The sequence below is a fragment of the Cannabis sativa genome, chromosome X (genome assembly GCF_029168945.1).
Source record: "Cannabis sativa cultivar Pink pepper isolate KNU-18-1 chromosome X, ASM2916894v1, whole genome shotgun sequence".
NCBI classification, from domain to species: Eukaryota; Viridiplantae; Streptophyta; class Magnoliopsida; order Rosales; family Cannabaceae; genus Cannabis; species Cannabis sativa.
The window spans coordinates 2,865,088-2,892,893 of NC_083610.1; positions in this window are offsets into that span (position 1 = coordinate 2,865,088).

A 27,806-nucleotide genomic window follows, 5' to 3' on the forward strand; every position below is an offset into this window, starting at 1 on the left:
ACGAACAAACCGGGCTCCCCAGGGTGACACACTGGGCCGAATGAACCCTATGTCAAGCAACCCTTGGAGCTGAATCTTTAATTCCTTAAGTTCAGCTGGAGCCATCCTATACGGGGCTTTGGAAACCGGATCCACCCCTGGTGCCAAGTCAATCACAAAATCGATCTCCCGCTGAGGTGGTAACCCTGGAAGTTCTTCGGGAAAAATGTCCAAAAATTCCCGAACCACTCTGATGTCCTCTGGCCGAATGGTGTCTGGCCGAGTGGTGTCCACCACCACGGCCAGAAACCCTAAGCACCCACCGTGCAATAATTCTCTCGCTGACATAGCCGAGATCACCGGATCCGAGATCCCCGAACCGAACCCACAAACACGAACGGTTCTTCACTTTCGGTTGGAAGACCACCATCTTCCTCTTACGATCAATGCTCGCCGAATATTTAGATAGGAAATCCATTCCTAAAATAATATCAAATTCGACTAAGCTCATCTCTATCGATCGGCGCTTAACTCTCTACCATCTATCCCGATCGGCATAGACCTAATCCACCTATTGGAGATAACCAATTCTCCGCTGTGTAATGTGGTTCCAAACCCTGATTCATATCTATCAAAGGGTCTACCCAACTTACTAAAGACTCTGGCCGCCACATAAGAATGTGTAGCCCCAGAATCAAACAGCACTGAATAAAACGAGTTGTTAATAAATAGCTGACCTGTAACAACTGATGGGCTGGCATCTGCATCAGCCTGCGTGATCGCGAATACCCTGGCTGGAGTGGGTATCGCTGGAGCTCTCGGTGCCTCTGGCCGGAGCTGGGGACATTCCCTCTTGAAGTGCCCGGGCATGCCACAATGGAAGCATCCCTGCCCCTTGCACTCGCCCCGATGATGCCTCTTGCAGCTAGGGCACTCGGGGTAGGAGAATCGGGTCTCATTACCACCAGGACGACTCCCTCTCGTTCGGTTCCCCCGAACCTCTTGTTACGGCTCGAGCCGCCGAAGCGTGGGTGCCCTCTTCCTCCGATCAATGGCCGAACCACTACTCCCCCGCCGAAGCCCGATGCGGGAGGGGTAGGAGCTCCGCCACTAACCGAGTACCGGGCCGATTCCCGACATGCACCCCACCGCGCCCTCGGCTCGCGGTGCCTTCTCCACCATCTGAGCATAGGTGGTGCTGTCGTCAGTGGTAATCATCAGGTCATGCCTGATCTTGGGATTCAACCCGTCCAGATACTTCTCCTTCCTGCTGAAGTCGGTCGGCACAATTCCCGAGGCTAACCTTGCCAACCGGTCAAACTGAGTAGTATACTCAGTAACACTCATGTTCTCCCGCTGGGTCAGGTGAACGAACTCTTTCCTCTTGGCGCTTCTGACCGCCTCATTATAGTACTTCGCGTTGAAGAGTTCCTGGAACCTTTCCCAGGTCATGGTGGTGACATCGTGAATCTGAGACACCATGTCCCACCATACCAGGGCATCCTCCCGGAACCGGAATGTGGCGCACACCACTCGTCGTTACCGGTGACACCCATAAAGTTCGAATTCGGTGATCACCGTAAGCCACCGCTCGGCTTTCGACACATCCGGACCTCCCAGAATACGGAGGTGCTTGCTTCCGAACCGCTCATACAACGGTTCCAATCTATGGGCCGCCACCACTATCTCGGCACAGGCGGCGAGGGGAGGTGCCACCGGAACTACTCGGTGACCGGAACCGCAGAGCACCCCGCCGTCTCAACCTCTCGAATCTCGAGGTCTTGTTCTTCGATCCGGCTTGCATCTCCGCAAACCGCAACTCCCGATTCGGGGCTCCCCGATCGGCCGGGGAGCTCGGGCAGCCCGTGGCGGGTCCTCAACACCCCGACCACGAGCCCTGCCTCGGGGACCTCTACCTCGGCCCCTAGCAGGTGGGGGAAACCGAGCTCCCTCTCCCTGATTCGACCCCACGGAGTTGCCCCGACTCCTGGTAGTCCGCCTGGCGTCCATCTAGTTAGAACCGCCTGCGAAACCAAGAGTTGGCATATCAGGTCGTATTCAAGGCGAGCTTACTAATGCCGCTTAATTTGGAAATTAGAAATGAAACATGCGCCTATTCTACTATCCGGCTACTAACATGCTTCCTAACAGTGCTTTTCTTTTTCATAACCGAATAAAATAAACTACTAAAGCAATAAAGGCTTACCGAACCGTGAACCGAGCTAACTCGCCGATGATGATTGTACATGTCGTGACGATCTTCTAAGACAACCTGGCGGCTCTGATACCAAGTTGTAACACCCTAACTATCTTAGGCGTATTACGTGAATTTTTAAACGTACTGTGCAGCTCGTTGCTAGTCAACGAGGTTTATGGAAAAACGTGATTAATTAAAATTTTGCTTTTTCATTAAACTTATAAACCATTTTGCAAAAAGTCTCGGGATCCCGATTTATAAAAATATTTACAAACGTTTTTACTGTTCAACTTTTACATCAAAATAAAGTCGTCTAACGACGAGTTACAAAATCTCGCCCTGCTCGTCCCGAGGATCGTACGCTCCAGTGCCTAACCGCCCCGACATGTACAATCTCATATGCTCGGTCACGGTCCATCAGCTACAGCCTTGCCTTTACCTACACATGAACGTAAACTGTGAGTCGACAGACTCAGTAAGAAAAGCATAATAATAACATACATAAAACTGACTGCCGTGTCCAACACGATACCGAGTCCCGCCATCGCCATGTCCAACATGGTACCGAGCACTACCGCCATGTCCAACATGGTACCGAGTTTTGAACGTTCGGGGGACGGTACTATTGACAAGTATCCTCCCCGATCGATCGAACCTGGTCATACTCCCGCTGCTGGTCATACTCCACTCGTACCGACGGGATAGGTCAATAGCACGAACCACCAACCGGTGTCACTGATCGGTCGAACCGGCCATACTCCGGCTGTGGTCATACTCCGCTGTACCGACGTGACGGGTTGGGTGGTTCGAAGCCTAAATACATATCTAATGTAATCTAACAAAGCTTCCTACATGCACGCTAAACATGTAATCTACATATGCATACCGTTATACTAATCTTACCCGGATTCCGATTTCGTGTGTGCGGTCAACCCGACCGGAACCGAAGCCGAACGGCGGACATCGGCTCCTAAACCATAAAAATCACAACGCTATAAGTGACACGCTAAATCACTTCCCGGGGACTAAAACTTGAAACTAAAAGTTTCCCTATCGATAAAAAGCATGGCAATACCCCTAAAAACCCAAAAACGAGGAAAACTAGGGTTCTGAAAAATCCCCAACCGGCAGACCGGTTGCCCAACCGGAATTCCGGTTCTGGGAAATTCTGAACCCCCATCCGGAATTCCGGATGCTCAACCGGAATTCCGGTTCCTCGCAGGCAGCAAACTAAAAATCTCCTAACTTGACCAATTCGAACCCAATTGATCCCAAACTTTCCAGACCTGTTCTATATGCCCCAAATAACAATTCCAAGGCATCAAACCTACCCAGAAACCACATACACAAAATTCACCATTGGAGCTCAAGCTTTGAGTTCCAAACTCAAGCTTGAGCAAAACCACCTAACATGCATCCTAACCTATTTAATTCTACTCAAGTAAGCATATAATCACCTCTGAAAACATACAGAAACATCCAGCAATTCACAGAAACCAAACATGGCATTTTCTCTCAAAATCACATATTTTCACATATAAACCTCTAGCATGCTCAACCTAGTAATCAAGCATCAAAACAACCCTAAACTAACATGCTTAAACTCAAAATAATAATCAGATTACAGCAGCAACAACAACAACTATTCAAGCATGCATTTCATCTATTTTCACCATTTTTTTCAAGAAAAACAAGTAAGAGATTAAAGCCAAGAATTACCTTAAAGAAAACTCACTTGATCTAGCAAAACCACTAGCAATCACCAACCAAAAAAATCCCAGCTTGAACCCCCAAGCTCAGCCGAAAGAGAGGAAAAGAGAGAGAGAGTTTCTATTTTTGAATTTCTAATTTTTTTGACTAAGTTTGGAAAATGAAGAAAACTAAAGAATAAAGCCATATAATACCATTTATTAAATCCTTTTTCAGCCAAGAACAATTAAATAAATAAACATTTAATTCCAATTAAAAGTCACTAAAAGACAAAACACTAATGGGGCAAAAAGACCATTTTGCCCCTCCACCATAAAATCATGAAAATCATACTAAAGGGGTATTTTTGGGACATTCTAAATTCCCGGCCATTCCCGACATTCCCAATGTCTAAAACCCGTCCCCAAAATACTAACATACTAAGTTGTGATTTCTACTGAGCCAAACGCCGCGTTCCAAAATACCGGACACCGGAAATGCGAAATATAAAAACTGCTGATGACATAATTATGCATATCTGAATTCCATAAATATCAATACTAAATTATTTAAATAGCTATAAATAATTTCATGATTAACATAAATAACTGCTAATTTCCAAATTAACTAAGCGGGCTTTACATAGATTTTCCAGAGTGATGACTACTGGAATCCCTACTTGAACTCCTCCCCTTTTTGTGCCAAGGTTTCTTGTGTACAGATCTTCCTCTGCTTAGGTTTAATTCACCATGAGAACCATTGTGCTTTTCTGTTTTCATTTCAAGATCCTTAGACTTCAAGGCAGATATGACTTCCTCCAAAGTAATTTTTGTCCTTCCATATTTTATTGCATTCTTAACTTCTCTATAGGATTCTGGTAGAGAATTAAGAATTATAATTGCTTGGTTTTCATCACTAAGGGCTTCATTTTCACCAGAGTTGGCTAGTTCAATGTGTAGTCTCAATAATTCATTTAGGTTCTGTTCAAGAGTCTTAGAGTGTGACATCTTGAATCCAAAGATCCTCTCCTTCAAATAGATCTTATTTGTTAGGGATTTCTTCTGAAATTGTTCCTCTAACTTTTTCCAGATTTTAGCAGGGGTTTCTTCATTGTCAACTTGTCTGATAATTGCATCAGATAGGTTGAAAATGATGATTCCAGTTGCTGTCTCAAGCAACTCTTCTTGCTGAACTTTGGTAGTTCCATCAGGCCATTCAATGGGATCATTTAACACTCTAAGCAGCTTCTGTTGTGCTAGTAATGACCTGATCTTCCTTCTCCAAATTCTATAGTCTCCAGATCCATCAAACCTGTCAATGTCAACTTTGATATTGCTCATGTTAGTAAATTCAGAAAAGAAAATAACTTTCTGTTAAGGGAAAGAATAACAGTTTGAACATTCAAACTCCCTCTTGATCAAGATTCTCCTTCAAGAACCAATTTCCTTCAATCTTGATCACCTTCTTCTCCCTTCTTGTGAGTCTTTCTTGCTGTTGAAACCAGCTCTGATACCACTGTAGGAAATTTACAGATTTATCCTACACAACTCACACACACACAAGTTATTTCACAAGGTCAATTTTGACCTTTCTTGCACTGAATTTGGATCACACACAATTGACACGTATTAGGTTTTATATATTGCTTTTATTGTTCCTTTTACTTTACCAATATTATGCTTTATGTCTGAACAGCCTTCGAAGGACACAAAGAAAAATTAGGGCAAAAGTATATCAAAGATGAGGGGTTAAACAAGGAGAATCGACTCTGATTTTGAGCAGATTCCTAAAGAAAATTATGCAGAAATAAAGCAATACACAAGTGCAGAGATTAGGGTGAGAGAGATAGCAAACACAGAGAGTTTTACAAGGTTCACCCCCTGAAATTGGGGCTACGTCCTTGGTGAGCTGCCTCAGAGAAAGATCAGCCACAATCCACTATCAAGATCGATGATTACATCAAGTTTCTGAGCTCCAAGACACATGTATCGTCTGGTAGCTCTCAGTTCTTCAAACCAGGTATGTACAATCTCTCTCTCAAACTTTTTCTTTCTTTTTCTTCTCTCAGGATCGAACAGATCCTCTCACTTCTCTCTTCCTCTCTAACTCTACTCTTTTCTTTCTGTTTACACACGAGAGAAACTCTCTCTGTCTAGGTCTGAAGTTTTCATCTTATTTTCTCTGGAGTTCTGAGAAGTATTTTGAAGCTGTAAGTGTCTTTTATTTTGTTCTTCTATTTATATATGTTGTAGCTGAGAAAGGTTAGTTAGAAAATAACTAACAACTGTCTTGATGTGGGATTGCATACGGATAGGTTAGTTAGGATTTTAACTAACTGTTTTGACTTTAATAACTGTTACAGGTTGACTTATATGGGGAATTAATCCAACACTGATATTTGTAGTAGTGGTATAATATAATATTTATAATTAAGGAAAAAATAATTAAGCGTGACAAAATAATGTGTTTGTCTAATAGTAACATACAATATGATGTTATAATATTGTAATACAATCATAAAAAAGAATTTACAATTTCTCGAGCAATGATGATCGTAAAATTGTGTAATTCTTCTATCTACATTATCACTCTTAAATTAGTAAAAGATATTATTAGTTGTTTATGAGTGAATAAATGATAGCTATTGATAATGTAGCTGTTGTAGAATTTATTTATTCATTTACAAAGTGTATAAATAGTTTAAAATTGATTGGGAGCTAGTGATTTGAAACAGTTTAGAGAAGAATTGACCAAAACTGAAAAAATTGGTAACTTATAACCAATTACTATTTTTCTTTTCAGCATATCAATTGTATGTGTTTTTGAATGTTAGGAGTTTTTCTAACAGCTCAGAAATCTCTCCAGATCACCTAATTAATACTAACGCGCGCACACTTTATAATTGGTAATAAGTACTAAGGATTTTGTGGTAATTATTCATATTCATATGAGAGTGAAAAAATATTCTATAAATTATAATGATCATTATAATTGTTACATTAAGTTGAAACTACTAGTTGTATGGTTAAAATTTTGTCAGAATATATTCATCCTAAGACATGAGGTTACTTGAGCCTTGATTAAGGTTATTGTGTGTTCTTGAGTGTTTTTATTCTTATTCTTCTTTTATTATTTTGTAATCTTGATGTAATATATTTTTATATATTTTATGTATCTCATTGTAATCCTCCATATTTTTTCTTGTAATGATAAAATTTTCAACAATTTAAAATTCTAGAAAGCAATAGATGTACAATTAGGTATAGTCAAATAATAAAAAAAAAATCAAAGAAATTATTATGGAACCAAGTACAAGGTAACTTTTCTTATTATTCTAACTTGTTAGTGGATGGTAATATGATCTATATTCATGGAACATTATTATGTATATATATGACTTTTATATATAGGTATGCATGGAACGTTGCTTTTTCAGTCTTATGTATATGCATCGAACATTGCTTTCAGTCTATATTATTTTTGTGGGCATTGCTTTCAGTCTCTATTATTTTTGTGGGCATTGCTTTCAGTCTCTATAATTTCATGTTTTACTTTTTCTTAGATATTTATGGGCAAATCTTGACCACTACTTATCCTTTTTTCCTGAACTTGACCACTACTTATCTTTTTTTGCTATGGCTAGACTGCATAATTAGATAATGGAAATTATATGAGTAATTTAATAATTATTTATAATTATACATACATTAGTAGAAAATAAAATCTATCTCAAAATAGACATTAATGAGATAATTTTTCAATTATAAAGATTTTATTAGATTCTAGGTGTGCTATGCAAGTTATTTTTAAATTTTGGTATTTTGTATTTTATGCCGAGTAACAGTAGAATTAACGTTTTAGCCAATAGTATCACATAAATACAGTTTAGTATCTTAAAATTAGTGAAACAAAATTTATGTATAGTTATAATATTGAGATTTTTCTTAAAGGTAATTAGTTAAGACTATTTTACTCTTAAATTTAGAGTTTACTTAGCAATGAAGTAAGGGCTTTCAGACATTTGCCATTTAAGTTTTTATTTTATTATCCTTAGTGGATTAAGATGAAATTTTTAATTTAAGAATCGAGATAGACTCAAAAATTAAGTTCATCTCTCCTCCCTTTGCCTCTCTTCTTCTCGGCTTAGTAGGAATCAAGGAACCAAGCAAATTTTTAGAGAAAACTTCAGCAATCCAGCAAGGGTTTTAGCTTGTTTTTGAGGAAGGATTGAAAGGAAGACTATGGTAAAGCCCTAGACTCTTTTATGTTGTTAGTTTAAAAAAGAAGTTTGGTTTTGGGTTGTGTTTTGAGGAATTTGTTTTTGTATGATTCGTTAGAGACTAAATGCTAAGCTTGCTTACCCAACATAGATAAACTAAAATCTCCTAAGTGACAATCGAAATCCTAATCCACCATCGTGTTCATGCTTATAAAGTCTTTTTCAAGACATCTGACTCGCGTGACTAATTATTAGAACTTGACTTCCACTAAAATTTATTCATCATTCCTTCCAACTTATATAGTGTTTGCAGTCATCATATATTTTTATCTACTTTCAATAACATCATTTAAATGTACTACAAAAAAAATTATATTTAGTGACAACTTTTTAGTCACAATATAAATTTTTCGTGACTAAATGTGATTTTTAGTTACAACAAAAAGTTACTCGTGACTAAAACATACTATTTAGATACAAGTTGTCACTAATTCAGTTTTAGTCACAATAAGTATTGTGACTAAAAATTTATTTAGTTGCAACAAATTTTAATTTTTGTGACTAATACCTTTAGCCACAAATTTTTTAATCACAACATAAGAATGATGATTTATAATTAGTTTGATTTTTTTTTCACTTTTAGTCATATTTTGACTGAAAATAAGATTTTTTGTAGTGATGTGGGGTGATTTAATTTTGAAAACGTGCACATTAACTCTGTGAGCTTGAACATTTCATCAATTAATAAAAGAGCATTGTTATTAGGTACCAGTAGTGTCTAACACTTCTAGGCATGCCATATTGTGATTAGTTAGCGATACTCTTTAAAAGCTATTACATTAAATTAAATGGAATTCGATACTTAGTTAGACCAATAATAATATTTGTACATAAAATAGTGTTATTTTTAATATTATTATTTTTCTTTCTTTCTTTGCACTCCTCAAAAGAAAAAAGAAAAGCACAAATAAATATTATTGAGTCACAAAAGTAGTGGTCGAGAATTGCCCATAAATATCTAAGAAACTTGTAAAATATCTATATCCCATCCAACATTGAAAGCAACGTTAATTGGTATTATTAGTTAGTTAGCATTACCCAACGTTGTATTGAGTGACAATAGACCTTTCAATTTTAGTTAATTTGTTATAGAGTGAGGACCAAAGCTCAATATTAATTTACATGAATATAATACATTTTTTTGAATTTATGATGTAAATACTTAAGTTTAATAGATAAATAACTAAATTTAATTTTTGACGGTAATAATACTTAAAATTATAATACCACATAGTCATAAATTAACAATAAAATATAGGGGTTTTTTCTATTTTGGGTTAAAATTACCTTAAATAAATATTTATACTACCATAAGCAAAAATAAACATTTATATTGTTTAATTTTAAATATACTATTTTCAAAGTTTCTTATTTACAAAAATACACTTGAAAAACTCCCCCAGATGCGCAAGGAGATGTGTGGCACACATGTGGCTATGTGGGCGAGTGAGACTCACACGCGAGTGAGGGACAAAGCATTCAGACTTGCCTGATGCTCACAAACTGTAGCGTCAGAACGCAGCAGTGGTTGCCACGTGACGAATTCGGACAAAATAAATTTTAACGTATAAGGCTTCTTTTCTCAGTGCAAAACAACTAAACAACAACACAAAAACAACTAGAAAACAACTTAACCATAGCATATAAATCAATTAAAGTTTATCATATTATGCAAACAAAAATAAATTTATAAGACAAAAACTTCAAAAAATACAATACTGAAATAACTTAATAGCAACGAATAAACAACACGATAACAATTTTATTTTAATATAAAAATTAATTGAGCATCAACACTTACGCCAACTTAAAAAATAAAATAAAAACAACACACAAATAAAAAAATATATATATATATACATTTATTTCTCTTAGTTAAACAACTAAATAACAACCAAAAAATAACTGCATAAACTCCACTACAATATGCAAATTACATAGGCATAAAAATAACTCTAAAAAGTAAAAAAAACATCACTAATGTATAAAATAAAATAAACATGTGTATATATTCATTTTTATTTACTTGAATAACTAAATAACAATAAATAAATAACTACATAACAACTTACTATAATATGCAAGTTAAATAGACATGAAAATAACTTCATAAATTACATTAGATCTAAGAAAAAAATACACAAATAATCTATAAAATAAATTTAAAAACAACTACATAACACTTGTACACCAACTTAAAAATATATCTACACATTAAAAAAATAAATGTATACTCATTTTCTTTTTTGTTAAACAACCTAATAGCAACGAATAAACAACACAATAACAATTCTATTTTAACAATAAAAATCAATTGCACATCAACTAATAGTGTATAAAATATGAAAGAAACCAACAAACAACAAAAAGTATGAACCAGGAGAAACTAAAACATAAACTATTTTTTTCTTGATTGAACAGTTATATATGAAAAAATAAAATAACTAGATAACAACTTCATATTAATACACAAATTAATTAATTAACAACGCATTGCATTAACTCAAAAGAAATTCAAAAATTACTGATATATAATCTTTAAGAAAAAAGTAAAAGAAACTACAAGATACTAGTGCATTAACTTAAAAAAATTATATACCCATAAAAAAATAAACATATATTCATTTTATTTTATTATGTAGTTAAACAACTAAATAACAACGAGCAAATAATTAGATAACAACCCTATTCTAATATGAAAAGTTATTAGACATCAACATGTGGTGTTAACTTGAAAGGCACAAATAATCTTAGAAAAATAACACAACAACAATCTTTATATATGTTTCCATGTAAAATTAAACATATATATATATATAGTTTTTCTTAATTGAACAACAAATAACAATAAATAAATAAATATATAATAACTCCACTGTAACAGAATATTTAAATAGGCATCATAAAATAACTCCAATCAATCATTAATTCATGTACAGTGGCTTCAACTTTCTTAAAAGACTTTGAAACATTTTCTTGTACACTTTCAAGGTTTGCAACTCACTTCATTCTACCAAAGGAATAGAAATGAACAACAAGTCTATTCTGATCAACTTTGAAGTTCATCATCACTAGAAATCAAGTCCTGCAGTAGTAAAACAACATCAAAACAGCATTAAACAAACTATAAAACAACTTTCTGTTATGATTTTTTTTTTCAAATGAATGAACAACAATCAGAGAACATTTCAAATAAGACAAATTAAAAAAGAAAATTATAAACCTTGACAATATTTTTCTTTGAAAGTTTCAACTTGTCAACAACGTTAGAGGTCTTATCATGCACCTAAAAATATTAGGATGACAAAATTAATAAAACAATGAACTAATAAAAATACGATTAATAGCTATATAATACTACAATATATCATGTATTGAACAACATTAAAACAACAATATAACAACTAAAAAATAATATAATTTATAAAATTTAATAAACATGCAACTAAAACAATTCCAATTCAAATTCAGATACAATTGATAAATGTAAGACGTAGCCTAATGATCTAGTTTTTTAAAAAAACTTAAGAACCTTAGAATAAGAATCGTATAATAACTAAATTAAAACTAAAAAATAACTAATTAGAAACAGAAAAAAAATGAGAGACATAAACCATTTAAGGTTGAACAATTCGTGTAACTAAATACATCAGAAAAAAAAATATAAACATAACAAAACAAGTCTTTGAAACTAGATAAAAACAACAAAAACTAATACATTAATCTTTAAAGTTGCAACCTCATCATCATTACCTCACATTTTTCCTGAAAAACCTCTTCAATGGATGACTTGGTGAAACAGCAACAATAAAAAAATTAAAAGATGAAACAACTTATAAACAACGTTAAATCAACGTAACCATTAAAATATTTAGATAAAATTTTTTATTCATAAAAAAGATAAAATATAAATCAACAAAAGTAATATCTAAACAATACCACGAAAATGCTAACTTAAAGTTGAAATAAAATTACATTTGAATGTGCCTTATTCCTTTAAGCTAGTAAAGAATTCTCTTGGGCATTTCATCAAACACCTAGCAAGTGTACTTTTATATGTATATATATATAAGAACTCAACTAACAGAATAAGAACAAAATTCCTAAAATCTGTAAGAAAAATAGAAAAATCAATAATAAATCAACAAATAAACAACAAACTCTTATAAAAACTATCAAATCCAAACTTTTATTTTTGTAATTTTAGCAAAATGAGAAGAAGAAGAAGAAGAAGAAGAAGAAGAAGAAGAAGAAGAAGAAGAAGAAGAAGAAGACCTTACAAACATCAATTGAACAACAATGGTGGCTTGAGAAGAGGCTTTGCATGATGACAAGAAGCTACATATGGTGATTGTGCGAAGACGAGTGTGAAAGCTCGATAAGCTTGATGAGAGAGTAAGAGATGACTTGTTGAACCCAGATCTGAATGAGGTTAGATATGAGGAAGAAGAACAAAAGGTAAATATGTAATTATAAAAATTTAAAAAAGTATTAAAGAAAATTTTAAAAAGTAAAAATGTTAAAAATTAGAAAGGATAATATAAATGTTAATAATTGGTCAAAATAGTCATTTTGTGTAAAAATTCCAATAAAATATACTATAAATGCTAAAATATAAAAAAGTGAGGAGCTAAAATTTTCTCTAGCTATAATAAGTGTCCGCTAGTATCTATCTTTTTTTATCTTATTATAAATGTATATGAATTTAATAAATTAAAGTATTAAAATATTAATATTAATATAATAAATAAAAAATATTTATATAATTATTTTTCTCAAAATATTAAAATTAAAAAAAAATAAAATTATTTGAATTTGACACAAAAACATAAATTAAAGTACGTAAAATAAATAATAAAAATGTCAATATGCAATAGTGGGAACTTAATGCTGCTAAAGAAATAAAAGTTTGGGGATCAATTTACCAAAATATAAAGTTTGGGGACCAACTTGCCAAAACTTATACAATTTGGAGACTAATTTGCCAAAAAATAAAGTTTGAGGACCAACTTGCCAAAACATAATAGTTTAGGGACCTGCTGTACAAATAAGCTAAATATAAATTGACACTTTTTTTACAAAAATACCTCTTACACTATCACTTACACAATCAGACGATAGTTGCGCAGTGGTTGCTGCGTGGTTGCGCGGTGGTTGCATCACTCAAAAGTTTCAATCAGACGATGGTTGCAGGGTGGTTGGCCGAAGGTTGCATCAGACGAAGGTTTCGATCCGTAGAAAATTTCTAGGTGGTTGCTGGGTGGTTGGCTGAAGGTTGCATCAGACGAAATAACTGTTAGCAAAATGTTTATGTCACTGTTATGAAACATTAAAAATCAGAACAATGTTTCCACGTACGCAACTCTATCTACATGTCTCTTTATGATTTAATATAAACAAATTCACCATTAAATTTAGAAAATAATAAAAATACACCAGGATGTAATTTTTTTGGATTATACTCGAGTTGGATTGTTTAGGAACTCCATTTCAACTTTTTGAGATATTCCTTTCATGCATCTGAAAATTGAAGTCAGGACATTAGTTTTATGCAAATTAAACTGGATTTCCAGATGAATTTAGTTTCGTAATAGTTTTTCTTTAATTTTTTTTTTCATGAATTCGAAACAGCCCCTGTTTTAAAATACCCTCCATTTCATTCTTTTCCCTCTCTCTCTTTCTCTTCCTCTTCCTCTCACTCTCTCTTCCTCTTCCTCACACTACCGAAACTACTAACCACCACCACCGAAACTCATCCTTTTGAATTCATAACCGCCGCATATAATTTAACACTTAATTATATATTATTGGTATCAAATATAATAGATAAGTTACAAATCTAATATTCAGATTTGTAACTCTCCATAAGTTACAATTTCAAGAGTAAATATATTATATCACATGATATGACTCTCATTAATATCATATATTAATATCTTATTAATATATAATATTGTATATATCACTTATTTTAATCTTAATATTATATTATTTAAATAAATAATATAACATAAAAGTCTTTTTTAAAACAATTTAAAAACAGCGCTTCGTAAGAAAATATTAAAATAAATAATAATAATAATAAAAATAATTTGCGGTATAAATACCTAAATCTAACTCCTGGTTGTAAATAAATACATAAGTAACTTTTAGCGGTAATAATACTTAAGTCATATTTCTAAAACTCTGTAAGTATATTTACATGTTAAATTATTATCCACGATTTTAAATCGTCGCCTATAGTATAGAGCACGGTTTAAAACTGTCGCCTATATCCTATTATAGACGAAGGTTGTAAACCGTCAGAAATGTAAAAAAAAAAAAAAGAAAAAAAAATACAGATTTTTCTGCATTAGTTTTATAATTAAACTAAAATAAAACAACTAATTAATTTTATTACAATAACTAACTTTAAAACACATTAAATTTATGCAATAATTAAATAAATAAAAAAGTATATAAATAAATAAATGTATTTATACCGAGCTCGGAGAGAGAGAAAGAGAGAGAGGGAGAAGGACGGGAGGTGGTGGTGGTCCTACGTATGAGACGGAGATGAGAGGGACACTGACGGGAGGTGATGGCGGTCTGACGTATGCGACAGAGAGGAGAGGGAGACCGACAGGAGGAGGGGTGGGTGGGGATCGATGGACGTGAGACACGAGAAGAAAGGGAGATCGAGAGAGGGAGGAAGACGGGGAGAGAGGGGGGCGATGGTGCGGATGCGTGGGTGAGATTTTGGAGAGTTAATATTTTCGTTTTAGGGTGTGGGAAATAGAGAAGAAATAGGTGAGAAAAAATAGGTGGGCATGTGGAAAATATAAAAGAAGTAGGTGGGCACATGGAAAATGTAGCGAGAAGTAGTTAACGATTTTTTATTGGACTCTTATACTCGACGGTTTAAAACTGTCGCCTAAACTATAGTTTGGAACACCACAAGAAAGGTATGTATTTTATTGCTGATTCAGCTCTAATTAGTTTCAAGCTTCATATACAATGCTATCTAAGAAGCAAGGCTCGCAGCCTAGACAAATGGTTAAGTTTTGCACCTGACAATAAAGTCAAGGAATTGAGTCTTGACTTAAAACAAAGAAAATGTGAGAATGATGGTTATTAAATTACTTCTATTGCTTACCTAAAACAGTATTCAACTTAAGATCTTTGACCATTTTGTAGTTGAGTGGAATCGAGTTGTGTTACTCATTTGGTTTTCCATCCTTGAAATCATTGTCATTGCAAGATGTTCGACTTTCAAATAATGTAACTACTGATGTGCTAACCAAGTCTTTCATAGATTGCCCTTCCCTTGAGAAACTGTCGTTAAGTTCGTATTCTATTCATAATCTACAAAATTACATTACGTATTTCTTCGAGTTGAAACCATAAATCTTGAATCTTTGGTGCTATGTTGGGCTTGCTTTGCGAAAGTAAATTTGTCTGCATGTAAGGCAATAAAAAATCTCTCACACTATCTAGTTGTACATGGAGAATGACTGTTGAGTCATCATTTGAAGATCTCATGACAAACCTCCCACTCCTTGAGGCTTTGACAATTGATAATTCTTATTGTAAGTCAGGGTTGGGGCATCTTACAATCTCAAATCAACACTTGAAAAGCATCAAATTGAGAAATGCTAATCACAAGGACAGTGATATAAGCAAGGTTGTGACAATTAAATTAGTGCCAAAATTAGTTTCGTTTTGTTATGAAGGTAATATCAATTGCAGCATATATCAATAAAGACATCCAATTTGTTGAATGGAAAATTTGTCATTGATGATCATCATGACAAATATGACACAAATTGGTTTATGATGAGTATGTTGAACTTTTTTTTTGAATCTCAATTGCTCTTGGAATATTGTAACACTGCGTCTTTCTTCTGATAAGGTATGTCCATTACTTATATTGGATATTTTCGTTTATTCTCTTAATTTGATTATGTTGCTGTATTTTATTTTCGCATATTTTGTTTTGAATATGTGTTTGTTGAATTCATATGTAGTTGAAGGCGCTGGTCATGCCAGACAATTGTAAAAGGTTATGTCGTTCTCCTTTAGCTAAATGGAAGCATGTCCGAGTTATGATAGTGTCGCGCTTGGTGATGGGGTGTTCATCAGCAAGAAAGTTAATGGAAACATTGATCTGTTAATGGAAATGACATATGCTAACTATCCTTTTAATATTTGATCCATATTATATCATAGCTGATGTTGAAATATTGGTTCTTTTGAGCTTGTTTATATTAGTATCTTATTACTGATGAAATTGACTACTTTCATTTTGCCTAGTATCAGCTTCTTATGTATTTTGGTGGCTCTCTTTGTTTTCAATGAAGATCCAAGTTAATTAAGTTGACCCTTTTTCTTGTTCTAATGTAGTTGCTTTGTCAATTATTCTCATATTTTATTTTAATTTTTTGAAAGTTGTTGAGGTATATATATTTATATATATATATGGTTCTTGGTGATGCATTATTTTGGTTAATTTCTACCTTGGATAGATAGAGACATTGTTTATTAATTCATATTAACTTTAAAAAGGCATATTTATTCTACTTGTTTTTATTAGTATTTCTCAACATAAATAATATACTTCAAATTAATTAGAATACAAAATTGTGGATACTAACACGAGAGAGATGGAAAATCAAATAGATAGGAGATCGAGTTCTTGTAGAGTAGCTACAAAAGATCAAAGTTTGAGGAAGAGTTTTATTTTAAACAAATTATTGGATGAAAAATATACTTTTGGTTTCAAAACAATAAAACTATACTGTATACAATATCAAATTGATAAAATAATGGAAGGGTGATATTATATGGTGTACCCCAATGAGGAATATATGTTTGTTTATTTTATCAGATGAAGAGAAACTGATGATGATGATGATGGTAGTTTGTAATAGTTTATATAAATTAATCAATCTTGTGATTTATATTAGCGAGTCTTACAATAATTTTATTAAATCTGTCAATATTATTATTTAAAGAAATAGAAGAAATCTTTTTAAAACCGTATAACATTTCTAGCAAATTATTTTTGCTAACAATTAATAATATTAAGTATAATTCTTCCAACTTGTTCCAGACTCCTTTCACTGTCTTCTCTACGATGAGTTTTCTTCGAACATTGTTTGACAGATACATAATGATCGTGTAATCCACCATCACTCTCATTTCTATTTCTCTTCTAGTTTCTTTTTAGCCAATAACTTCTCATCTCTAAGAATTTTGGAGACCTTTTGATGCACTAGGATCCCTTTCAAACTTTCTCTCCACAACACGAAGTCTCTTGTTCCATCGAATTTTGCCATTGTCACTGATAACTGTTTCTTAAAGATTTGGCGCGGAAAGAATCTTGATTTTGCGTTCTTGATCGATTACTATGCTTTGATTTGTGGGAAATTAGGACTAGTGTGCAGAATCAGATCAACTAAAACTTAAATCAACACATAGTTAGCAATGACAAGATAGATGAATCACAAACAATAATCGGAGGAAAAACACGGATGAAGAGAGTTATCTAAATCAGAAACAATTAAAGCAGTAAAACAATAAAATCAACACCAAGATATATATTGGTTCAAGTCCTATAGATCGATGTACTCTATGACTCTACTCCAGTTCTGGAACACCACCAAATTCTCTTTATTGATTGAGCAAGAACAAGGGTACAATACAATCGAGATCGATTCTCTGTTGAATTCTCTCAAAGTGTTTCAACTCACATTCTTACCCAAGAATCATCTTCATCTACAGAAGATTCTTCATACAAAATCTAAACCCAATCTCTCTCTATTCTCTGTACCTCTTTCTCTCCACGTCTCAATCTTTTTCCTCTCTCAATCTCGAAAAATCGCCTCTCGAAACTCGTGTGAACCCTGCATTCATAAAATGATAAGTGTTGGTGGTATTTATAGGCTCGAGATAAAGATCCTAAGCTCGGTGGCTGCAATTGATAAATTGTTAAGTTAGTTACGCCATAACTAACTTAACAACTTCCTCGTAACAGAATCTCCACGTCAGCACAAGACAGAGTGCTTCTGGATGAGACATAGGTTCCCGGGACTAAGGACAGAAGCGTATGTTGAAGGGACTTCTCAAATAGGAAGCGAGCTAGCAGGAGTCGACTATCCAAAACTCCCTTTCAGGAGGAAGATTAGCCATCCGAAATTTCTTTTCGGAGTGAACATGATAGTCATCCGGGAACTCCCTTTCAGATGACAAATATCATTCCACGAGACTTTTTCTGAATGGACAAGCTAGCTGTCTGGGAACACTCTTCCGGGAGACAACTAACTTTTCATTACTTGAATCAATCTTATGGAGATCTTTTCATTTAGAAAAATTATATCACATCTATTATCAAAATCATCCACATTTCTATTTATATATATAAAAAGAAAATAACAAAATCAATAATATTTGTTCTTACACCAAAAAATAAAAAAATAAACCTTCATTTCCCGTACATCTTGATCTTAGTGTTTCTTTTTGATCTTATACGTGTTGGCTGAGGAAGATTTATCCACATACCAACTCAACTCATCACACTCCTTTTTTAAAGAAAGACTTGTGATAAGTGACTTTATCTTCGTTCTTGAAAGTAATTTGCAACCATTGCATGTAACGACTTCTGTATCCCTCTTATGTGTATCATGTTGGTGACTAAATAATGCTTTTGCTTTCCCATAACCAAACTTGCAAAGCTGTAAGTTAGAAAGTTATCATCATTATTGCAGAAGAAGAACTAAAATTAATAGATCAATTAAAGAGAGAGTTTAGATCAATTAAAGAGAGAGTGAGTTATATTATGTATTGTGGAAGCAAGACAGAGTTTGAAAATGGTAGAGACCAACAATGATAAGGACCAGTACTAAAAATAGAGGAAGAATTATTTTGCAATTGAATCTTAACTTCTCAATTAGAGAGTTTTGTTATTTATAGAGCTAAGTTTACACAATACAACTGATTTCAAGAATTAACCAAACTAATCTTAATAACTAACTTTTAACAGATAAACTTTACTAAGCTAATGAATGAGGGTGGGGCCACTAGTACCTAGGCCGCAAGCCCACAATTTTAGAGGTCCAAAAAAAATTAAAATGGATATATACATACAAACAATATAATATATAAATTTAATTCATTAAATTGCATTAGAAAAAAAAACTCATAGCTCAAGTAGTAAGCTACAATATTGTTGGTGGTGGATTCCATTCTTCTCTTTCCTATAGTTATTTTAAGAAATCAAAGGTTTTACATACATGATACATTTATTTTTTAATTTAATAAAAAAATGTTTAATTTTATTTGTCATTAACATTTCTATAAAAATGAAATTTTGTTCAAGTATTTTGGTTTTTTATGCAGTCTTCTATTTTGTTTCTTTTTTACGCTAGTGTCACCTACAACTTCTATTCAATACAACATGTTCTCTTTGTTCTCCTCATTCATCTTCAAATATACAATATTAACTTTTTATTTGCTAATGTAATAGAATCTACAAAAATATACTTAAGATCAATAAACTATATTTGTTAAAATAAATCCCCACATGCACTGTCCAGATCAGCATTTTACAAGAAATATAAAGCAAGAAAAACCTAAGTGGCCTTCGGCCTCTAACAATCTACAGACAGAACCAATAGTTAGTTGAAAAGTTTGTGAAAACTGTTGCAACTAACTCCCAGCTCTCTCTTCGAATCTACAGACTATAAATGCATGCAAATCAACACAGAACAACAGAGAACAGATCAGCGAATTGGAGAGAAGGAGACTTACAGTTGTTAAGTACTCTTGGAGTGGAGCCCTAGGTTTAGGGCTCGGAGATCCAAACCAAAGGAAGACATACACAAGAAAAGAAGAAGAAGAAGATTAGCACAATATTGAGAGAGAGAGAGAGAGAGAGAGAGAGAGAGAGAGAAATAAACACTGTAAAATACAAGGATTACCAATCGTACCTGTGATTTGTAATCCAGCTTTGTAACTCTTTGATCTTGAAGATCCAATAGTGGAAACGAGCTTTTCTGAGGTGAGCTCGGAGAGGATGTACCCAGAAATTATTGGGGAACCTCTATAAAAATCTGGTGCACTCTTTCTAATCTTTCTTTTGCTATTATTTTTGATGTTTATCTGTTTGTGTATGGTTTTGGGGTTTGATTTTTGACCTAGGAAGTGATTAACTGGGATTTTCTGGGTTGTGAGCAGACTTCAAGTTTCTTGAGAAGAAACTCGAAGCTTTGCTCGGGTTTCAATCTGTGAGTTGTGTGTGTGAATGAATGAAGTGATTCTAGAGGGTTCTGGGGGTAATTTAGGTTAAGCTCAAAACGACTTGTAGTCAAGGGATTAAAGACTGTCATTTGGCATTTAACTCTTGGGAGTCAACCGGGCTTTGACTCAGGGTGAAAGGTCTATTTTGACCTTGGGAAAACTTGATTTGTTTAATGTTTTGTGTAGGACAAAAGGGTAAATTCCTACAGCGGTATCAGAGCCAAACAAGGCAGGAAAGCTACAACAGAAAGAAATCAAGAAAGGATCGAAAAAATTCTGAACATCAAGAATCAAGCTACACATCACACAGATCACAAAGTCAATATCAGGATTTTTCTAAACTTAATATCTCTACAATTTCTTGAAATAACTTTTATATAATTATGAGTTCTATTAAGGTGGATATTGATAGATTTGATGGTTCGAGTGATTATCAAATTCGGAAGAAGAAAATTAGGGCTCTATTGGCTCTGTATAAATTGCTAAAGGTCCTAAGTGATCCAGTGGAATGGCCAGCTGACACAACTAAAGCACAACAGGAAGAATTGCTTGAAACAACAACTGGATTGATAATTTTCAACCTATCTGATTCTATAATCAGATTGGTTGATAAAGAAGATACACCTGCTAAAATCTAGACAAAGTTGGAAGAACAATTCCAAAAGAAATCATTGATCAACAAGATTTACTTAAAAGAAAGGATCTTTGGATTTAAAATGAGTCAATCTAAAACTCTGGAAAATGTGAGGACCATTGCCTTGATCGTACCTTCAGTTGAGCTTCTTCCACAATTCAGCAACAGTGTCCAAGAACATGATGTTGCTTTTAATGTCTAGTTGCAACGAAGCCAGTGATTGTGCAGATGATCGTCGATTGGTGGTTGTGGTAAGGTAGCTTAGAGAAAGACTATTTTGTTATGTGCACCAACAGATAGCTCGAAGTCATGACACCATGGTTGGAAATTTTTATCAAAAAGTGGCGGTGAGACCAGAGTTAATCTAGGATGAACGCTGGAGTTCAAGAAATAAGGGCTGGAGCTGTCTTCGTGAGCAGGTCGAGTATTAGCGATGGTCTGTTGCGTGTTATTGTCTCTAGTAATGGAGGAAGCCAGAGAGATCATAGGGTTCGATGGACCATCTAGTACAGCGGAAGAGTTGTTCGGCAATGGAGTTTAGTTAGAATTTCTTGAACCAGTAGCTTTTGTTCTGTCCTTGAAAAAAAATAAAGTACATGAAATCAGAGAAAATTGTAAACGTCTGATACCCATATTAGAGTAAAACGTAATGAAGTATATATACAAGTGCGAAAGCTAACTTCTGTTACTAACAGAATAACAAAAAAGTACTCTCTCTATAACTAACTTCTAACCAATATAATTAACTGAGTTAAAAATAATAGACTTTAATAATCATAATTTTTTTAAAGTAGAGTTATCATTTTCAAAAGTTATAACAAACGAACTCAAAGTCACATTTTTTTAAAAACTTTCTTACATATTTTTATTTTTATTTTTTTTATGGACTTTTGTTTTTTTGTGAAAAAAAATTGTTATTCTCATGTTATGGAAACATAACATAATATTACAACAATATGAAAATAATTTTTTTTGGGCTCATTTGGTACGTTATATTAAGTGGTATTGTATTGTATTGAATTGGATTATATATCATATTTTTATATAATACTATGTTAAATTTTAATTTATACTAAAATATTATATAGTTAGAAGCCCATAAAATTCAATACCACATATAGTTTTACATAAAAATATTGCATAAAATACAATTCATTATAATACTATATAATACAATACAATATAGTACGGCGTACTAAACAAACCCTTTTAGAACAATTGTAAAACAAAGGTTCGAAAATTTAAAAATAAAAAAAAAATTAATCCAAAGAAACCAAAGAAAACTTATTGTCAATTCACAAATAATAATAATAATAAATTTTTTTTTAACAACTCTTGTTAATCTCAAACGCGATTGAATTGATAGGCCACGTCAGCACACGATAACGAAACAGAAAAAGAATATCTCAAACGTAATAACGAAGGGCTATCGTCTCCCTTTCTTGACGATTCCAGAAGGGTCTATCGTCTCCTTCCCTCGCGACGACGGTGACAGTGACGACGGTGGTGCGACGACGGTGAGGGTGTGACGGGCTGGGTTTCTCTCTTGCGTATACGAAGGCTGGGTTTCACACCGTCTCTGCAGGGCTCACGGCGATGGCGGGCATTGCTCGTGGTTGACGACGGACATACGGGCTTCTCCTCTGCGCGCTGTTGACAACCGACGGAGACCCTTGGTCTATGCACCCTTGCAATCGGATTGGGATCTGGAAAAGAAAATCTTTGTATTAGGGTATTAGAGTATTGAGTTTGAAAGTTTTTGGTTATGATTAGGACTTCTATTAGTATTAGGTTTTTACTAGTATTTCCAGTAGACTAGTATTAGAATTATAATGTTTGATTTTTAACTAAGTATTTTAATAGAATTAGGATTTCTTTCCGTCTCTATAGTTTAGTATAGTATTATTCTAGTATTAGTATTATACTAGTATTAGTTTTGGTATTATACTAGTATTAATATTGGTATTATACTAGTATTAGTATTAGTATTTTACTAGTATAAATATCTTGCCTGTTGACATAGTTTTATAGTTTTCTTTAATTGGTTTGTTTTATTGGTTCTGGCGTTAGTGCTTAGTTCTTGCTTTTGAGTTTGTTCGGCTGTCCATGGCGTCAAGTAGTTATCAGCGAATGGAGGCAGCGGAGAATATGGCGATTGTCACTATTGACGATGAAGAAGAGGCGATATTGCCTATGATGCTAGTAATACTACGGGAAATGATTATGATGACCGATGGTGCATTGTTGGAAGGTTCTTGACAGAAAGATCCATTGATTTTGATGCTAGGCAACATTTGATGGCATCTCTTTGGCAACAGGGTAAAGGAATGTTCGTTAAAGAATTGGATACTAATCGATACTTGTTTCAATTCTACCATGAGTTAGATATCCAAAGCATGATTGATCGTAGCCCGTGGATGTTCAACAAGTTCTTGTTGATTTTCACAAGGCTGAGGAGGGGGGAAGATTCGAGAATGTTAGAGCTGAATGAGGTCGATATGTGGGTACAATTACATGATCTTCAATCGGGATTTAAAACGGCAACGATAGTCACGGATATTGCACATTACATTGGTAAGTTTGTTGAATCGGATGAGAAGAACTTCTTGGGGTTATGGAGAGATTATTTACGTGTTTGTGTTACCATCAATGTTATGAGGCCACTTAAGAGGCGTATGAAGTTGCGAAACACAGAGGGTATCCAATTTTGGGTAAACTTCAAGTATGAACATCTTCCAACATTCTGTTTCATATGTGGGATAATGGGCCATTCAAATAAATTTTTCCCTAGACGCTTTGATGTCCCAGATGGAAGGTGTTAAACCATATGGGGAATGGATGAGGGTGAAGCCAGTGCGTAAGAATCATACAATTGGGGCTAAATGGCTGAAGCAATTCATGGTGGCTATGGAAGATGATAATGGTAATGATGCTGCCATAGCTGTTGGATTGGTTCATCGTTCAAAGGCGAGGGAAGAATCGGCTACAGGTGGCGGCATAACAATCCCTATGATTGTGGAGGATGACATAGGTCAACAAGGAGATAAATGTTGACAGGTCGATAGATCAATGCTTACTAGACATATCCTTATAAACGTGGAGAGGGATATGTTGACTGAGTTAAATCATGAAATAAATCCACAAAATGAGGAGGATTGTGTATTGGTGGTTAATTCAAAGAGAAGGAGAATGGAGTTGGGCTTAATAGATGGGCCGAAGGAAGTGGGGGATGAGGTGGATATGAACCAAGTTGTGGAGGGTTCAACAAACACATGCTCGGTAGGTGTTGGTATCCAGGCCCACTGCCCATTATGAAAATCTTATCATGGAATTGCCATGGGCTTGGGAACCCATGGGCTGTTCAATTCCTTAAGGATCTTGTGATCCAAAAGCGACCCAGTTTCATTTTCCTGTGTGAAACTCTCAGTAATCAAGCTCAGCTTGAGAGGGTTCGAGTTTCCTTGGGGTTTGAAGGAATGATGGTGGTTGATGTGCAAGGAAGATGTGGAGGTATTGCGTTACTTTGGAAGGTTGAAGAGGAGGTCTCGGTCCTAGGATTCTCTCTTAATTATATTGATGTAAAAGTTTCAATTGAGGGTATGGCGGACTGGAGGCTTACGGGGCTGTATGGGGAACCAAATAGAGGGCTTCTTATGACTTGGAATCTTTTGCGCTCCTTGGCGGCTAACTCAAGCTTACCTTGGTGCGTAATGGGGGATATGAATAATGTTTGTGCTCATGAAGATAAAAGGGGAGGGAATCGGTATCCTGAGTTCTTAAGAAATAGGTTTCAACAAGCTTTGAATGACAGTTGGTTACAAGACATAGAGTTTTGTGGTTATCCTTTTACTTGGGAAAGGGGTAGGGGTACTTCGAGTTGGATTGAAGTTCGTATGGACAGAGGCTTAGCGGATCTTGCTTGGTTGCAAATGTTTAGTTCGACTAAACTTTACAATCTTGAGATATCGACATCCAATCATTTGCCCATTTTGCTTGAACTTTTTAATACTGTTGTTCAGCAACGAGTCACTCGTTTTCGCTTTGAAAATGCATGGCTACGGGAACCATTTTGTTACCAATTGATGAAAGATTGTTGGGATTGCAGTGATGATGTTGAAGTGCAGCAAAAGATTCAAAGGTGTGGGCAGCGGTTGGTGGTTTGGGGGAAGGAGTTTACGGGTAATTTTAAAGAGAGAATTCAACAATGCAAAAATGAAGTGCAAAAGTGGAAGTTGGGGAGAGATGATACCTCAGTGGCAAATTATAAATTGGCAAGGAACAATTTGAATGAAGCTTATACCCAATGTGAGGTTTCTTGGTGTCAACGATCGAAGCAATTGTGGTTGCAAGAAGGTGATAGCAACAGTAAATTTTTTCATGCTTTTGCAACTAATAGGAGACGCAATAACTTCATTTCAAAGCTCAAAGATTCCAATGGAAATTGGGTGGATTGGCCTTTGGGCTTGCCACAAATAATGGTAGATTATTTTTCTGCTCTTTTTGCTTCATCTAATGCGAACTAGAGAGAAGTTACAAGTAGTGTGCAAGCTCGTGTTACAGTAGAGCAGAATATGGAGTTGCTTTAGCCGGTCTCTGATGATGAAATCCGAAAAGCATTGTTCCAAATGCATCTTGACAAGGCTCCGGGGCCTGACGGAATGACACCAGCTTTTTTCCAAAAATGTTGGCCGGTGGTTAATCGAGATGTCATACACATGGTACGTAATTTTTTTAGCTTTGGAAATCTTCCTGTGGGTTTAAACAATACTAATCTGTTTTTAATACCCAAGAAGAAACAACCTATGGATATGGGTGACTTAAGACCTATTGCGCTTTGTAATGTTCTTTATAAGATTGTTTCAAAAGTCATTGCTAATAGGCTTAAAGTGGTTATGCCTTCCATTATATTGTATACTCAAAGTGCGTTTCTTCAAGGTCGTCTAATATCCGATAATATTATGATCTCCTATGAGATAATGCATCATTTGAAAAGGAAAAGAAGGGGTCGTGATGGTATTATGGCGCTCAAGCTAGACATAAGTAAGGCTTACGACCATCTTGAATGGGGATATCTTCGGGCCATGCTCGAGAGGATGGGCTTTGATGGAAGATGGAAGGAGTTAGGTCCTATTACTGCACAAAGAGGCCTTCGTCAGGGTGATCCTCTATCACCGTATCTTTTTATCCTCTGTGCTGAGGGGTTCTCAAGTCTATTGCGTAGCTATGAACAAAGTAGTTTAATAACGGGTTGCAAGATTTCTGGAGGAGCACCAGTAATTTCACACATGATTTTTGCAGATGATAGTTACATCTATTATAAAGCTACAGAGGAAGAAGCACATAATGTGAAAGAATTATTGTACACTTACGAGATGGCTTCGGGGCAAAAGATTAATTTCAACAAGTCGTCTGTTTTCTACAGTCACAATACCAGCACTTATCATCGAGATACAATCTGCCACATGCTTGATATATATGAGGCGGATGAGAATGACACTTATTTGGGGCTCCCTTATTCGGTTGGTAGGAACAAGAACGCTATTCTTGGTTTTCTAAAGGACAAAATAAGAAAGAGAATTCAGGGCTGGGAAGGACGAATTTTATCTCTGTTGTGATAAATCCAACACGCAAGTATACGTATCGTTTTAACAAGTAATACTTAGGTAAGTGAGATCGTTCCCACGAGGACTGTAGCTATGTACCAATCAATTGAATTCTTGTTTCTATTTGGTAGAATCAATAATAAGGTTGAATAATTAAATAACTAAAAATTAAAAAGCAGGATAATAATAATAAAAAGTGTAATTAATTATCGATGAATATTTAGGAAAAAGAATCCTGTTGATTTAATTACCCAATTGTTTATGGTAATTACTATTCTCTTTCTCAATGTGAATGATAGATTATAAAAATTAACCTAACTCTTTTCAGATCTTTTAAGTCCTAAATCACATGTTATCTAATCATCTCTGAGATAGATTAACATATAATCAACATTAAGCAATAATCTAAATGTCACAAAGGCTATGCAAATACTTTCGTTTCACATCAAAACCTAGTTTATCCAATTTTAGCATTCCCAATTCTCACTTTTCAGATTTTGAATTAGGATCATAGAACATGTAGAAGGTGATCAATCTTAAACATGTAATTAAACACAAATATGGATAAATTCACAATCAAGAAAGGAGAAATTGCAATTATCATCAACCAAAAGTAATTTCAATCAACATTCATCATCTCCCTAAATAGGAGTTTAGTTCACAAAATCCATAATAACATCCATAATCAAAACTAGAACAGAAATTAACATAGAAATTAAGAGTTTAAGAAAGAACTAGTTGGTGATTGCATTCCGGATCGCCACCATTGATTTCTCTGCCTCCTTCTTTCACTTTTGGGCCCAATTTCTGCCTCCCTTCCTTCTAAAACACGAGCCCCTTAAATAGAAATTAGGGTTGCTACCTCTGAAAAAGTCAAAAACTGGCCAAAAATCCCGTGTTTCGCCCCTGGTCGTGACCACATAAAGCCTAGTCGCGACCATAGGCAAAATACGAAAAAAAAAAAAACTTGTTGTCTGGCCTCCTAGTCGCGACCATGAAAAAGAGTGGCGACCATGGAAAGTGGTGGTCGCGACTACTGGAGCAAAATTTGACAACTTCAGCATCTTTCAGTAAAATGTGCATAACTTTCACATACAAACTCCTAATGAGTTGATTCAAGATGCGTTGGAAAGAAGAAAAAGAAATCTA